We start from the raw sequence: 18010 nt of genomic DNA on the forward strand, positions 1-18010 counted from the left end.
AATTCTTACAGGAATTCCCGTATCCAGTTAGACCACCAAAAGGAAAATTTTCGTTCATTTTTTTAAACTCGAGTCCAAAACAGTACAGGTTAAAAAGAAAATACTTTCCTCAATTTCTTTTTGATGGAAAATCATGCTGATTCAAAGCAAAATTTCTTAGAATTTATTGAATTTCTGAACGATCAATTTCTAGAGTGCATTCGTCAATAATGATAAAATTTTTTTGAATGCCTCTACAAAAGGGAAAACCGAGGGGAAAAAAATCAACCACTTTATCATACATCTTTTTTGTGTATTTGAAATCTATTTGATTGGTTTTTCAGGTTTTTCTATAAGATCTATTTTTTCTAATATCTGAACGATAATTTTTAAAAAATATCACGTCTTCCATTGTGCAAAGTCCAATCAAATTGAGAAAATTTTGACTTTAGAGAATAGGAAAAATAGAAGACTCACTTTACTTTTCAAATAAAGTAGTACTACTTTATATGGAAAGGTGAGTGGGTGATAATCCAAATATGGACATCGCGTAGGTTTAGAACTACTAAAAAAGCAATTCAATGTAGAAAAATATTTTTTTAAATTAATAGTCGGCGGTGGCATCTGCTTTGTGTCAAGCATTTCCAATTTTTTATTCGGATAACATTGCGAAATCTTTTTTTATCGCTGTCTCGCTGCTACTCAAGACTACTCTGTATCTAAACATTCATCATTCTGCCCAGTGGAAAGTTGCAAGATTCACTTAGTTTTAACTGGATCACCGCTTGATCAAATTTTGCAAAGATTAGACAAATATCATTTCACTGACCAGATTGTTGACTGTATTTACAATTTTCACATTACAGAATTGGTTCGAATATTATTTTATCAAGAGGTGAAGTTTCCAATCAATTGAATCGTGCAGTCAAACACAACTTGAAATGTAGAATACCGGAAAATACCCAGTATTGCAAGGAAACGCCTGCTGAGAAAAATTCAATAGACATTATTTCAATTCTGCCCAGAAGCTTGCGTCTACCCAGACTCTTAGATCAACTCTTTCAGAAAGGATTCGAAAAGTTCAAAACTCTATGTATGAGCCTGATTTGCTGCAATTTTTTGATTGTCTCCTTGATGGTTATGTTTCTGTGAATAAGGAACGTGTCATTTTTTTTTACCATTTAAAATTAGTTTATAAAAATCTCGTTGATATATTCAGCATTCGAGGTTTTCAGCATCGTCAGTAACAATAATCCGTATTGCTGATATCATTCAACCTTGTTTTTCACCAACTTAATTTTACTGCTACTTTTCAATTTATCCCGAATCAATTTCTTTTATCAATCGGAAGCAAGATTCAAAGTAAAGTTCTCTGTTGTATGGTTTTTGGGAGCAAGGAATTCTCCCAACTTTTGTAAAATAATCTTTAGCAAACACAATATAATTGAAAAGATTATCTTTTCGTGAATACACTTCAAATTTGAGACACAGAGCCAACTGATCAGTAGCAGCTATTTGAAAAAAATGATATTTGGAAACTCATAGAGAATAGGAAAAGTAGAGATCTCACTTTAGTTTTCAAATAAAGTAGTATTACTTTATATGGAAAGGTGATTGGTTGATAATCCAAATCTGGACATTGCGTAGGCTTAGAACTACTAAAAAAGCAATTCAAAATAGATCAAAACTAATTTCAACTAATCATCAGTGATGGCATCTACTTTGTGTCAAACATATTCCACTTTTTATTCGGATAACATTGCGAAATTGGGACAATGTTTGAAATATTGGGAGTATAGAGAAGCATTGTATGCTCATTGTCCAAAAACTTTGTTTATGTTCCGGCTGATAAATAAAAGTTTGATGGAAATGAACCACTTTTAATGCAATGTCTGAGCGAATCAGCTGTTTTTGGAGTTAAATCAATGAATAAATGACCATAGGAATAAAAGGAATAGATGTTGCATCTTGATACCTCTCTTCTAATTGAGATCCTAGACCTAATTGTTGACTTGACGTATTGATTTGTAAAACCTCTCTCAGTGATTTGAACAAGACTAATTGTGTAAAAGGTAATTCTACATCTCTTCTCAATTTGCTTTGATGAAACAAGTTATGCTTAAAGTATATTGTAGGGTTTCTTGGGAGCTCCATGGTTGAGTCTTTGTCAGAATAGGGTTCCAATACGAGTACAAGGTTTTCAGCATCATGAATAACAATGTTCCGTATTGCTGATATCATTTAACCCTGTTTTTCACTAAGATAGACTAACTGCTATTTTCAGTTTATCGCGAATCATTTTCCTTTATCAATTGGAAGCAAGATTCAAAGTAAATATCTCCGTTGTAGGGTTTTATGGGAGCAAACTTTTAATTTTTACACAAAGTCAAAATAATTGAAAAAATTATCTTTTCGAGAAAACATTTTAATTTGAGACACAGAGCCAACTGATCAGTAGCAGGTATTTGAAATTAGGAACAATTGGAATTTCATAGAGGATAGGAAAAAGAGATGACTCTCTTTACTTTCCAAATAAAGTATTTTTACATTTTATGGAATGGTTAGTGAGTGATAATCCAAAAATGAAAATCGCGTAGCTTTAGAAAAACTATAAAAGCAATTCAATGTAGATAAAAACTAATTCAACTAATAATCGGTGATGGCATCTGCTTTGTGTCAAGCATATCCCACTTTTTATTCGGATAACACTGCGATATCTTTTTTTTATCTCTGTCTATCTAAGCATTCATCATTCTACACAGTGGAAAGTTGCAAGATTCACTTAGTTTTAATTGGATCACCGCTTGATCAAATTTTGCGAAGATTGGACAAATATCATTTCTCTGACCAGATTGTTGAGTGTATTTACAATTTTCACTTTACAGAACTGGTTCCAAGGTTATTTCATCAAGAGGTGAAGTTTTCAGTCAATTGAAACGTCCAGTAGTAACAACTTACAAAGTAGAATACCGGAAAATACCCAGTATTGAAAGGAAACTCCTGCTGCGATTAAAATTCATAGGACATTTTTTCAACTCTGCCCAGAAGCTTGCGTCCACCCAGGCTTTTAGATCTTTCAGAAAGGATTCGAAAAGTTCAAAGCTCAAAGTATGAATCTGATTTGTTGCAGAACTTTTAATTGTCTCCATGATCATTATCTTTCTGTGAATAGTGAGCGTGTCAATTTTTTGTTTAACCACTGAATAATTGTTAATAAAAATCTTGTCAATGTTAATTTTTTTTTTCAGATTTTTAATTTTTTTAACGAAAAAGTTTATGCCACTTTTAACGTGCGCAAACTAACCTCAAATTTTTTTTTGCATGATGCAAAAATCTTCTGATTTTTTCAACAATTGTGCGAAAATGTTTGTGTAATTTTTGTGTAGGAAGCAAGTTTTTTTGTAGTTTGGTAAAAACATATGCAAACTCTAACTACTTTTTTTGCATATGAGCAAATCGCACTTTTGGTAAATTATTGCTAGTTATTTTTCCTTTTTGATGACTTTGAGTGCTATTCCTTATCTTAATACATTGTTTTCCTGATCAAAAAACATGTAAAAATGGATTTTTTTAATGATCAATTTTAGATTAGAGAAATTCATAAAATTTATTTTTCATAAACTTTTTGACTCGCCAGTTTGTCCACAAAAGCCTTTCTCTTTCGATAAACCGCTTGCTTTACTCAAGTTTGACATAAAACTGTACGCCGCTCTACCACTAGAATACAAACTGTTAAGAAATTAACATTTTGTATTCTTCACTTGATTTTCAAACTCTTTCACTATTTTTTTTCAATACAATCAAAATCCAAAACAACCAGACTGTTATGTTAACTGTTTTTGCTGATATTTTTGGTTAAACTGACTAACAACAATCGAACAATGCGATATAATGTGGAAGCAAAAAAATTCAATGTGTAAAAAGAAAATCAATCCAGTCACGTGTCCAAGAAAGCAACAACTAGGAAGTCTACGTAAAACAAAACAATAACCAGGTTCCTTATGCATAGTAGACTGCACAAATCCAACTGCATCATCTAGAATTGCATGAAGTCCCAAGATTTTGGAAATTGCAAAAATTAATTCTTACAGGAATTCCCGTATCCAGTTAGACCACCAAAAGGAAAATTTTCGTTCATTTTTTTAAACTCGAGTCCAAAACAGTACAGGTTAAAAAGAAAATACTTTCCTCAATTTCTTTTTGATGGAAAATCATGCTGATTCAAAGCAAAATTTCTTAGAATTTATTGAATTTCTGAACGATCAATTTCTAGAGTGCATTCGTCAATAATGATAAAAATTTTTTGAATGCCTCTACAAAAGGGAAAACCGAGGGGAAAAAAATCAACCACTTTATCATACATCTTTTTTGTGTATTTGAAATCTATTTGATTGGTTTTTCAGGTTTTTCTATAAGATCTATTTTTTCTAATATCTGAACGATAATTTTTAAAAAATATCACGTCTTCCATTGTGCAAAGTCCAATCAAATTGAGAAAATTTTGACTTTAGAGAATAGGAAAAATAGAAGACTCACTTTACTTTTCAAATAAAGTAGTACTACTTTATATGGAAAGGTGAGTGGGTGATAATCCAAATATGGACATCGCGTAGGTTTAGAACTACTAAAAAAGCAATTCAATGTAGAAAAATATTTTTTTAAATTAATAGTCGGCGGAGGCATCTGCTTTGTGTCAAGCATTTCCAATTTTTTATTCGGATAACATTGCGAAATCTTTTTTTATCGCTGTCTCGCTGCTACTCAAGACTACTCTGTATCTAAACATTCATCATTCTGCCCAGTGGAAAGTTGCAAGATTCACTTAGTTTTAACTGGATCACCGCTTGATCAAATTTTGCAAAGATTAGACAAATATCATTTCACTGACCAGATTGTTGACTGTATTTACAATTTTCACATTACAGAATTGGTTCGAACATTATTTTATCAAGAGGTGAAGTTTCCAATCAATTGAATCGTGCAGTCAAACACAACTTGAAATGTAGAATACCGGAAAATACCCAGTATTGCAAGGAAACGCCTGCTGAGAAAAATTCAATAGACATTATTTCAATTCTGCCCAGAAGCTTGCGTCTACCCAGACTCTTAGATCAACTCTTTCAGAAAGGATTCGAAAAGTTCAAAACTCTATGTATGAGCCTGATTTGCTGCAAATTTTTGATTGTCTCCTTGATGGTTATGTTTCTGTGAATAAGGAACGTGTCATTTTTTTTTACCATTTAAAATTAGTTTATAAAAATCTCGTTGATATATTCAGCATTCGAGGTTTTCAGCATCGTCAGTAACAATAATCCGTATTGCTGATATCATTCAACCTTGTTTTTCACCAACTTAATTTTACTGCTACTTTTCAATTTATCCCGAATCAATTTCTTTTATCAATCGGAAGCAAGATTCAAAGTAAAGTTCTCTGTTGTATGGTTTTTGGGAGCAAGGAATTCTCCCAACTTTTTTAAAATAATCTTTAGCAAACACAATATAATTGAAAAGATTATCTTTTCGAGAATACACTTCAAATTTGAGACACAGAGCCAACTGATCAGTAGCAGCTATTTGAAAAAAATGATATTTGGAAACTCATAGAGAATAGGAAAAGTAGAGATCTCACTTTAGTTTTCAAATAAAGTAGTATTACTTTATATGGAAAGGTGATTGGTTGATAATCCAAATCTGGACATTGCGTAGGCTTAGAACTACTAAAAAAGCAATTCAAAATAGATCAAAACTAATTTCAACTAATCATCAGTGATGGCATCTACTTTGTGTCAAACATATTCCACTTTTTATTCGGATAACATTGCGAAATTGGGACAATGTTTGAAATATTGGGAGTATAGAGAAGCATTGTATGCTCATTGTCCAAAAACTTTGTTTATGTTCCGGCTGATAAATAAAAGTTTGATGGAAATGAACCACTTTTAATGCAATGTCTGAGCGAATCAGCTGTTTTTGGAGTTAAATCAATGAATAAATGACCATAGGAATAAAAGGAATAGATGTTGCATCTTGATACCTCTCTTCTAATTGAGATCCTAGACCTAATTGTTGACTTGACGTATTGATTTGTAAAACCTCTCTCAGTGATTTGAACAAGACTAATTGTGTAAAAGGTAATTCTACATCTCTTCTCAATTTGCTTTGATGAAACAAGTTATGCTTAAAGTATATTGTAGGGTTTCTTGGGAGCTCCATGGTTGAGTCTTTGTCAGAATAGGGTTCCAATACGAGTACAAGGTTTTCAGCATCATGAATAACAATGTTCCGTATTGCTGATATCATTTAACCCTGTTTTTCACTAAGATAGACTAACTGCTATTTTCAGTTTATCGCGAATCATTTTCCTTTATCAATTGGAAGCAAGATTCAAAGTAAATATCTCCGTTGTAGGGTTTTATGGGAGCAAACTTTTAATTTTTACACAAAGTCAAAATAATTGAAAAAATTATCTTTTCGAGAAAACATTTTAATTTGAGACACAGAGCCAACTGATCAGTAGCAGGTATTTGAAATTAGGAACAATTGGAATTTCATAGAGGATAGGAAAAAGAGATGACTCACTTTACTTTCCAAATAAAGTATTTTTACATTTTATGGAATGGTGAGTGAGTGATAATCCAAAAATGAAAATCGCGTAGCTTTAGAAAAACTATAAAAGCAATTCAATGTAGATAAAAACTAATTCAACTAATAATCGGTGATGTCAAGCATATCCCACTTTTTATTCGGATAACACTGCGATATCTTTTTTTTTATCTCTGTCTATCTAAGCATTCATCATTCTACACAGTGGAAAGTTGCAAGATTCACTTAGTTTTAATTGGATCACCGCTTGATCAAATTTTGCGAAGATTGGACAAATATCATTTCTCTGACCAGATTGTTGAGTGTATTTACAATTTTCACTTTACAGAACTGGTTCCAAAGTTATTTCATCAAGAGGTGAAGTTTTCAGTCAATTGAAACGTCCAGTAGTAACAACTTACAAAGTAGAATACCGGAAAATACCCAGTATTGAAAGGAAACTCCTGCTGCGATTAAAATTCATAGGACATTTTTTCAACTCTGCCCAGAAGCTTGCGTCCACCCAGGCTTTTAGATCTTTCAGAAAGGATTCGAAAAGTTCAAAGCTCAAAGTATGAATCTGATTTGTTGCAGAACTTTTAATTGTCTCCATGATCATTATCTTTCTGTGAATAGTGAGCGTGTCAATTTTTTGTTTAACCACTGAATAATTGTTAATAAAAATCTTGTCAATGTTAATTTTTTTTTTCAGATTTTTAATTTTTTTAACGAAAAAGTTTATGCCACTTTTAACGTGCGCAAACTAACCTCAAAATTTTTTTTGCATGATGCAAAAATCTTCTGATTTTTTCAACAATTGTGCGAAAATGTTTGTGTAATTTTTGTGTAGGAAGCAAGTTTTTTTGTAGTTTGGTAAAAACATATGCAAACTCTAACTACTTTTTTTGCATATGAGCAAATCGCACTTTTGGTAAATTATTGCTAGTTATTTTTCCTTTTTGATGACTTTGAGTGCTATTCCTTATCTTAATACATTGTTTTCCTGATCAAAAAACATGTAAAAATGGATTTTTTTAATGATCAATTTTAGATTAGAGAAATTCATAAAATTTATTTTTCATAAACTTTTTGACTCGCCAGTTTGTCCACAAAAGCCTTTCTCTTTCGATAAACCGCTCGCTTTACTCAAGTTTGACATAAAACCGTACGCCGCTCTACCACTAGAATACAAACTGTTAAGAAATTAACATTTTGTATTCTTCACTTGATTTTCAAACTCTTTCACTATTTTTTTTCAATACAATCAAAATCCAAAACAACCAGACTGTTATGTTAACTGTTTTTGCTGATATTTTTGGTTAAACTGACTAACAACAATCGAACAATGCGATATAATGTGGAAGCAAAAAAATTCAATGTGTAAAAAGAAAATCAATCCAGTCACGTGTCCAAGAAAGCAACAACTAGGAAGTCTACGTAAAACAAAACAATAACCAGGTTCCTTATGCATAGTAGACTGCACAAATCCAACTGCATCATCTAGAATTGCATGAAGTCCCAAGATTTTGGAAATTGCAAAAATTAATTCTTACAGGAATTCCCGTATCCAGTTAGACCACCAAAAGGAAAATTTTCGTTCATTTTTTTAAACTCGAGTCCAAAACAGTACAGGTTAAAAAGAAAATACTTTCCTCAATTTCTTTTTGATGGAAAATCATGCTGATTCAAAGCAAAATTTCTTAGAATTTATTGAATTTCTGAACGATCAATTTCTAGAGTGCATTCGTCAATAATGATAAAATTTTTTTGAATGCCTCTACAAAAGGGAAAACCGAGGGGAAAAAAATCAACCACTTTATCATACATCTTTTTTGTGTATTTGAAATCTATTTGATTGGTTTTTCAGGTTTTTCTATAAGATCTATTTTTTCTAATATCTGAACGATAATTTTTAAAAAATATCACGTCTTCCATTGTGCAAAGTCCAATCAAATTGAGAAAATTTTGACTTTAGAGAATAGGAAAAATAGAAGACTCACTTTACTTTTCAAATAAAGTAGTACTACTTTATATGGAAAGGTGAGTGGGTGATAATCCAAATATGGACATCGCGTAGGTTTAGAACTACTAAAAAAGCAATTCAATGTAGAAAAATATTTTTATAAATTAATAGTCGGCGGTGGCATCTGCTTTGTGTCAAGCATTTCCAATTTTTTATTCGGATAGCATTGCGAAATCTTTTTTTATCGCTGTCTCGCTGCTACTCAAGACTACTCTGTATCTAAACATTCATCATTCTGCCCAGTGGAAAGTTGCAAGATTCACTTAGTTTTAACTGGATCACCGCTTGATCAAATTTTGCAAAGATTAGACAAATATCATTTCACTGACCAGATTGTTGACTGTATTTACAATTTTCACATTACAGAATTGGTTCGAATATTATTTTATCAAGAGGTGAAGTTTCCAATCAATTGAATCGTGCAGTCAAACACAACTTGAAATGTAGAATACCGGAAAATACCCAGTATTGCAAGGAAACGCCTGCTGAGAAAAATTCAATAGACATTATTTCAATTCTGCCCAGAAGCTTGCGTCTACCCAGACTCTTAGATCAACTCTTTCAGAAAGGATTCGAAAAGTTCAAAACTCTATGTATGAGCCTGATTTGCTGCAAATTTTTGATTGTCTCCTTGATGGTTATGTTTCTGTGAATAAGGAACGTGTCATTTTTTTTTACCATTTAAAATTAGTTTATAAAAATCTCGTTGATATATTCAGCATTCGAGGTTTTCAGCATCGTCAGTAACAATAATCCGTATTGCTGATATCATTCAACCTTGTTTTTCACCAACTTAATTTTACTGCTACTTTTCGATTTATCCCGAATCATTTTCTTTTATCAATCGGAAGCAAGATTCTTAGTAAAGTTCTCTGTTGTAGGGATTTTGGGAGCAAGGAATTCTCCCAACTTTTTTAAAATATTCTTTAGCAAACACAATATAATTGAAAAGACTATCTTTTCGTGAATACACTTTAAATTTGAGACACAGAGCCAACTGATCAGTAGCAACTATTTCAAAAAAAATGATATTTGGAAACTCACAGAGAATAGGAAAAGTAGAGGTCTCACTTTAGTTTTCAAATAAAGTAGTATTACTTTATATGGAAAGGTGATTGGTTGATAATCCAAATCTGGACATCGCGTAGGCTTAGAACTACTAAAAAAGCAACTCAAAATAGATAAAAACTAATTTCAACTAATAATCAGTGATGGCATCTACTTTGTGTCAAGCATATTCCACTTTTTATTCGGATAACATTGCGAAATTGGGACAATGTTTGAAATAATGGGAGTATAGAGAAGCATTGTATGCTTATTGTCCAAAAACTTTGTTCATGTTCCGGCTGATAAAAAAAAGTTTGATGGAAATAAACCACTTTTAATGCAATGTCTGAGCGAATCAGCTGTTTTTGGAGTTAAATCAATGAATAAATGACCATAGGAATAAAAGGAATAGATGTTGCATCTTGATACCTCTCTTCTAATTGAGATCCTAGACCTAATTGTTGACTTAATGTATCGATTTGTAAAACATCTCTCGGTGGTTTGAACAAGACTATAAGTTTAATTTGTAATTCCACACCTCTTCTCAATTTGCTTTGATGAAACAAGTTATGCTTAAAGTATATTGTATTCAGTCCCCTGTGTCTTCCAGCAGTAGCTATTTTTACAAACTGTTTATAATTTGAATTTTCTTCACATGAATTATTTTGAAACTTCAAGACATGAATCATCAAACAGTTCAAAGTCAACTCCTTGGATAATTTTAAGTATTTTTCTTTGGATTTGTCTATTAAAAGGTTGATAGTGTTGATAGAAACAGAAAATTTTGTCAAACGTGGGTTGAAATGTACTAATTCTAACCAAGACAAATAAGATGCTAGATTCCAGATCAACTTGAATAAAAAAAATTGGAACAAAAAAAATAAAAAGATCTTTTACACGTACGTCCAAAAAGTTTCCGTGTTTTCCGTTCATGATTGTCTCCACCCAAAGTAAATTTCATAAATTTAATTAATTGCCACATTCATCACCAATCTTAACTTTGGAAAGAAAGAATTGATGCTGATTATTTTTTGAATTTTGAAATAAAAAGATATTACAAAGTGATTTACATGATTTACAATTTGTTTTAAAAAATCGAGTCCTTGTTCCCTGTGCAAATGTTTTTCTTTCTGCGGAAGGAACAGTTTCTGCATGTCAAAATGAGTAGTTGCTACACTTCCAATCATATTTTTCATCTTTGAAAATCAAATTTTGAAATTTTCGGCATGCGTAGTCATTCAAGTTGGTTTCCAAAATTTGATAAACCGCTTGCTTTACTCAAGTTTTGCACAAAACTGTACACCGCTCTACCACTAGATACAATCTGTTAAGACTTGTCTTTTCAGATCTTTAAAGGGATACAAGTTCCTCTGTCTTTCGCTTCGGCATTCTTGTTGATAAGAAATTTAGGTAGAATTTGATTTGCTTCAAACATGGTAAAGTAAATATCTGGAAAATTAGTACTTTTTTGCTTTAGTGCAAACAGAAAGTCTACAAAAGAAATTTTTGTGTCACGAACTTAAAAGATACTGTCAAATTAGTCAGATTGATTCAATTTTATTCTAGAACAATTCAAAACTAAATCAAAAAGTTGCTGGTTGTTGCTTGTTTTTAACTTGCATGTCCAGCACTGTATAAGAAATCAAAATCTTCTCTTTTTCTTGCTTTTGTTTCAATTTTGGTTTTTTGAAAGCGTACTTTGTGATTGATAAATTGAGTAAAGAATTAGGAAAATAAACTTTTCCATAGTATGTCAATCGTTTATTGACAAAAAGAGTGAGGAGAGATATTAGTTGTAACATTTAGGCGAGCTTAATGTGGTTCTTTTTTTTTGAAGTGAAATTATTCGTAGTGTGATTTCTAATTTTTCTCTTCGATATTTTACAACATCTACTTTCCGAAAATCATGTAGCTCTCCTCTAACAAAGTTACCAGACATTCGCTGAGAAACTATATAAAGCTTTTTGGGCAACGGAGGATGAATTGTTTTTGAAGTTTTTTGGGACAATGTTTGAAATTTTGGAGTATAGAGAGTTATTGTATGCTCATTGTTCAAAAACTTTGACCTGTTCCAGCTGACAAATCAAATTTTGATGGAAATGAACCACTGTTTGTGCAATATCTTAGCGAATCAGCTGTTTTTGGAGTTAAATCGTTAAATCAATGAGTAAATGACCATAAAGAACAGATGTTGCATCTTGATACCACTCTTCTAATTGAGATTCTAGACCTAAAAAGACGATTATGTTGAAGAACTAGCTCAAAAAAGTATGGGATTGTTTCATAAAACAAACAAACTACTGAGATTCAACAATCATTTAATTCATATAAATGATATAGATAGTTTCTTCAAATGTTTCGGTGTCCCAGTTGTGACATTTTCTTCAAAGGATCTGAGTTTCTCAACAAACATCTCCTGCGATGTAAGAATCGAGTGAGGTACATTTACTCAAATAATGTGTATGAGCTTCGCGAATTTTTGTTTGAAAGCTAAAATGTTTCTTTTTACCAGTTACTGAATACAAACGTTTTCAATGACCCAGCAGTTTTCAATTTTGAGTCGATTTGTCTTCCTACAGAAGAACTGAAAAAGGCACAAACTACAACCTGGATTGGAAAGATGTTCCAATTTCAGTCTCTAATTAATTGAATCTGATTGAGGAACCCATCTTTTTGTACAACAGGGATCCACATGACCTAACCATTGATTTTGTAATTAACCTCCAGCTGTTGGTTGAGCAAATTAGGCTGGAGATGAGAGAAAACCCACGATGTTGAAGTAGCTGTCAATTGCGAATGCATAAAATCTTTGACCAGCTGAAGGAGCCAGGCAAGAAATATTCAAGTGACAATTTTGAGCATAAAGATGAGTGCGCTGAAGACTCAGAGGAAGCTGGTATGTCAACTAATTTTTTGCGATTCAGAAAAATCAACTTATTGTTTTGAAACAACATCTGGAGAAATATGCGAATATTTTACAAACTTCTGGTTTAACAACGCTAGATATGACTTGAATTCGATCAAGTCCTACCTAATTCCCTATTTGATTCGCTATAAAGAACAAGAAAAATAATCAGCCATCAATAAAGCGAACAATTTAATACCTTTCAAGTTAGGATAAGCACAATTTCTTGACATAATGAAACTTCTGGGTGGAACAACAACTTAATACTCTTTTTTAAAGCCTTCAAAGCTAGCGAAACGAAAGGATTCTTTCCTTATGAGTAGTTTGATCACCTAGACAAACTTGATTTTCACAAATTGCCACCGCATAAAGCCTTTTTCAGTAAACTTAGGAATATTAATCCTATAGACGAAGACTTAAAGGACAGGGAAATTTCGAGAAGGAATGATCTTGACGAACAAAAAGCACTGAAAAAGCTTCAAATCAATACTGTACCCCCATCTGGTTTGGATAATTACAATAACTTAAAAGATACTTGGCCAAAACAAAACGAATGACTGTGTTCAAAGGTTTTTTGAAGTGGTACAAACACAAGGATGTTGTTCCAATCCTGAAATCAATGCGTAAAGTGATTCAGTTAAGCAATGGGAGAAACTTGGATGTAAGCTTTCGATTTACACTTGGATGTACGCACAAATGCCTACACAAATCTACAAATTGCAAGTTTTATCCGTTTTGCGAATGTGATACAGATTTGAGTAAAAAATTCGAGAAGACATGACCTATGGACCTTCCATTGTGCTCAATCAAAAAGCTGTAGTTGATGAAACATTCATCAAAAATTTATCAGACATATGTAAATCGATTGTTGGAATTGATTCAAGCCAGCTTTACCCTTACTCAATGTGTCAAGATATGGCAACAGGGCTGTACACGAAATTGAAGTTTGACACGGAGATGCAGAAGTTTAAGTTTAGACATAACCGGTCTCGCAACTTTGAGATTATTTTCGTGACTTTTTACCAGGAACAAAGACCAGAATGCAGTTGAGAGCTTTTTCACATCTGGAAAACAAAAGAAAGTCGACTGTTTTAATGAGGAACGTTCCTGTGATCACTGCAAAACAGTGTCTGAAGCAATGGGACGTTACTAATTGTGGGATGTTACTAAGGTTAAAAATCATGTCATAAACCAGTTTCCATAAAAAAGACCTCTTTCTCCAGACTCTCTTAAAGCAAAAATAAAAGAAGAAAATATTCAGTGCGATTTAGTTGTTCCAGATTAACTAAAATCAAAATTTGCCAATTTTTCTCCAGCTTTAAAAAACACTGAAGTTGGGAGAAACAATATTGGAGGGAGACTACATGAAAACTATGCAATCGAGAACGATTTGATAAAACATCTTCAGAGAATTCTGATATCTAGATTCACTTTAGAAAAAGGAACAGCTAGAACTTGTCTCGCAGTGCACCAAACTTGGACTTCTTTTAGGTGTTCAGTATTCTCCCTCAAAAAGGTCTTAAAGGTTTCGTTCAATCAGTGATTGATGATAGAAGAGAAGGAGACGGAAACCCTTTATTACGAGTTGCAGCAGAAACAATGAAACTTTTGGGTAATACCTCCTATGAATATAATATCATGAATAGATCCAGGCATAAAATCACGAGAAATCTCAGTGATGAAAAGACTCACAAGGCAATCAACGAATCCTTATTCAAAAATTTGATTACAATTGATAAAGACTTTTATGAGGTGGACTTGTTGAAATCAACCATTGAACACAGAGAACCCATCATACTTGTTTTTCTTTCATACTGCGGTATACAAAGCTGAGAATTATGGAAATTTACTACAATTTGTTGTTGTACTACAAGTTATGTGATGAAAAAAAAATTGAAGACTTGGAGATGGACAAAGACTCACTTTACTTAGCTTTTGAAGAAGTTTTATTTGACTGTACCCAACCAGGTAAGAAAGCTGCATGGGGAAAAACGAGGAAAAGGCCAGTTGCAAAACCTAATTTCTTTTCTTGATCGTGTTGCAGCATCCCCAAAAAGCATGAAAAGCAGAAGCCGGAATTTTTCAAATAAACAATTAGGCGTACAAAAATGCTATGTTTTTGTAGCAAAACTTATTGCTGCAATCACAAGTCAGATAAATCAAAATTCAGTGGTAAAGGTCTGAACAAAGGAGTTCCGAAAAATTCAGGAGATGGTTTAATGTCATTAAACAGTAGAGTAAGCGATGAAGTAATAAACCTCACACCTACTAACAGAGGTTTCAGAACTATAAATCAAATGGTTGCTACCTATGAACAGACAAAGAAAGGACTTAGTTATTTATATCCAAAAAGACAAGTTTGAGATGATGGAATTAATTCAAAGAGAAATGATGCAATGTAATGAAACTATGAGAAGTTATGCAAAGAATTAAAGTTGAGCACGATGCAGTATTTTGTTGGTTTTGCCTGTACAAAAATGCGGTAAACTTAAAATACGGTGCAGTGGTTTATAAATTTTCCTTGTAATTTTGTTTTTTTTTCTCAAAAAATCTATTTTTTTTTTGAAGTTTCAGTAGTTTTAAGCGTAGTTTCAGGTAGATAGAGCACTTTTTTAAAAGGAAAATCAATTAATAAATTAATTATTAGATCAAACTATATCAAATCTTATTTATCGTGTTTTAGAGTTTAGAAAATTTTTCAAATATTTTATAAGTCATCATTTGTACCCAAAAACTCTTACCATTAACTTACCATGAGCCAAAACACTAAGTGAAAGGTCTTCGTTCCACATTCTACATGTAAAACACCAAAGATGTTCACAAATTAGATAACCTGCGCCAAGACTTTTGCGAAAAAAAAACAGACATTTTCACACAAAATAACGTTTTTCTTACCATCACATTGAAACCCTACCAATTCTATTCCCTAGTTTTGTACATTGGGAAACCTATTCTCTTAGTTAATACTTTATAAAACCTATACCCTATCTTGGGAGAAACGATATTGGAGGGAGACTATATGAAAAACTATGCAATCGAGAACGATATGGTAAAACATTTTCAGAGAATGCTGATAACTAGCTTCAAGCTAGAAAATAGAACATTTATAAGCCCTCTATTCAATTTTTTTCTGGAACTAGTCTCTCAGCCCGCCAAATTAGGTATTTTCCTCAAGGCTCAGTATTCTCCTCCAGTATATTTTAAAAATTACGTTCAATCAGAGATTGATGATAGAAGAGAAGGAGATGGAAACTCTTTATTAGGAGTTGCAGCAAAAACAATGAAACTATTGGGTAAAACCAACTTTGGATATCAGATAATAGATAGATCCAGGCATAGAACGACGAAGTATCTCAGTGATGAAAAGACTCATAAGGCAGCCAATGAACCCTTATTGAAAAGTTTGAATACAGTTGATAAAGACTTTTATGGGGTGGAATTGTTGAAATCAACCATTGAACACAGAGAACGCATCATAGTTGGATTTTTTCAAACTGCGGTATGCAAAGCTGAGACTGCTGGAGGTGTACTACAATTTCTTGCTGTACTACTTGCTGTACTACAAGTTCTGGTAGGTAAAAAAAACTGGAGAGTTGAAGATGGACACAGACTCACTTTACTTAGCACTTGTTGAAGAAATTTTATATCATTGGATTTAACCAGATAAAAGAGCTGCATGGGGAAAAGTGGGGAAAAGGCAGTTGCAAAATTTTTTTTCTTGATCGTGTTGCAGCATCTGCAAAAAGCATGACAAGCAGGAGCAGGCATTTTCAAATAAGAAATTAGATGTAAAAAAAATGCTATGTTTTTGTAGCAAAACTTATTGCTGCTATCAGAAGTCAGATAAATTAAAAATTAGTGGTAAAGGCAGTCAACAGAGTTTTCAGAACTGTAAATCAAATGGTTGCTACATATGAACAGACAAAGAAAGGACTTGGTTTTTATATCCAAAAAGACAAGTTTGAGATGATCAAATTCATTCAAAACAATTGAAGTTATGAGAACTGATGCAATGTAAAAGAACTATAAGATTTGATGCAATAAGTTAAACTTATGTACGATGCAGTATTTTGTTTGTTTTGTTTGTATAAAAAAGCGGTAAACTTAAAATACGACGCAGTGATTTATATAAACTTTTTTAATTTTTGTTTTTTTTTCTCAAAAAATTTAGTTTTGTTTTCAAGTTTCAGTAGGTTTCAGCGTAACTTTAGGTATATAGAGCACTATTATCAAAAGAAGATCAATTATTAAATTAATTATTAGATCAAACTATATCAAATCTTATCGTGTTTTAGAGTTTTGAAAAACTTTCAATTATTTTATAAAAAAGTCTCAATTTTTGCCCAAAAACTCTTACCATTAACTTACTATGAGTCAAAAACCTAAGTGAAAGGCTTTCGTTCCACAATCTTCATGTAGTACACCAAAGATGTTTACCAATTAAATAACCTACGCCAAGATTTTTGCGAAAAAAGAACAGACAATTTCACACAAAAGAACGCTTTTCTTACCATCACATTGAAACCCTACCAATTCAAATCCCTACTTTAGTACATTGGGAAACTTATTCCCTATCTTAATACTTTAGGAAACCTATACGCAATCTTCATAGAAACGATATTGGCGGGAGACTACAACAAAAACTATGCAATCGAGAACGATACGGTAAAATATCTTCAGAGAATGCTGATATCTGGCTTCAAGCTAGAAAATGGAACAGTTATAAGCCCTCTGTTCAATATTTTTTCTGGAACTTGTCTTGCAGTCCGCCGAATTTAGTATTCTCTTCAGTGTTCAGTTTTTTCCTCAAAAAAGTTTTAAACATTTCGTTCAATCAGTGATTGTTGATAAAAAGAGAAGGAGATGGAAACCCTTTATTAGGAGTTGCAGCAGAAACAATGAAACTTTTGGGTAAAACCTCCTATGGATATCAGATCATGGATAAATCCAGGCATATAACCACAAATTATCTCAACCTCACACCTACTTACAGAGGTTTCAGAACTGTAAATCAAATGGTTGCTACATATGAACAGACAAAGAAAGGACTTGGTTATTTTTATCCAAAAAGACAAGTTTGAGATGATGGAATTCAATCAAAACAATTAAACTTATGAGAATTGATGCAATGTAACGATACTTTAAGAAGTGATGCAATGAAGTTAAGTTGTTTACGATGCAATTTTTTGTTGGTTTTGCTCGTATAAAATTGCGGTAAACTTAAAATACGACGCAGTAATTTAAATATATTTTTTTATTTTTTGTTTTTTTTTCTCAAAAAATCTAATTTTTTTTCAAGTTTCAATAGGCTTAAGCGTAGTTTCAGGTAGATAGAGCACTATTTCAAAAAGAAGATCAATTAAAAGAGTGATTAATAGATCAAATTATATCAAATCTTATCGTGTTTCAGAGTTTTCAGAAAATCTCTCATTATTTTTATTTGAAAGTCTCAATTTTTACCTAAAAACTCTTAC

The sequence above is a fragment of the Symsagittifera roscoffensis genome, chromosome 3, assembly GCF_963678635.1.
Source record: "Symsagittifera roscoffensis chromosome 3, txSymRosc1.1, whole genome shotgun sequence".
NCBI classification, from domain to species: domain Eukaryota; kingdom Metazoa; phylum Xenacoelomorpha; order Acoela; family Convolutidae; genus Symsagittifera; species Symsagittifera roscoffensis.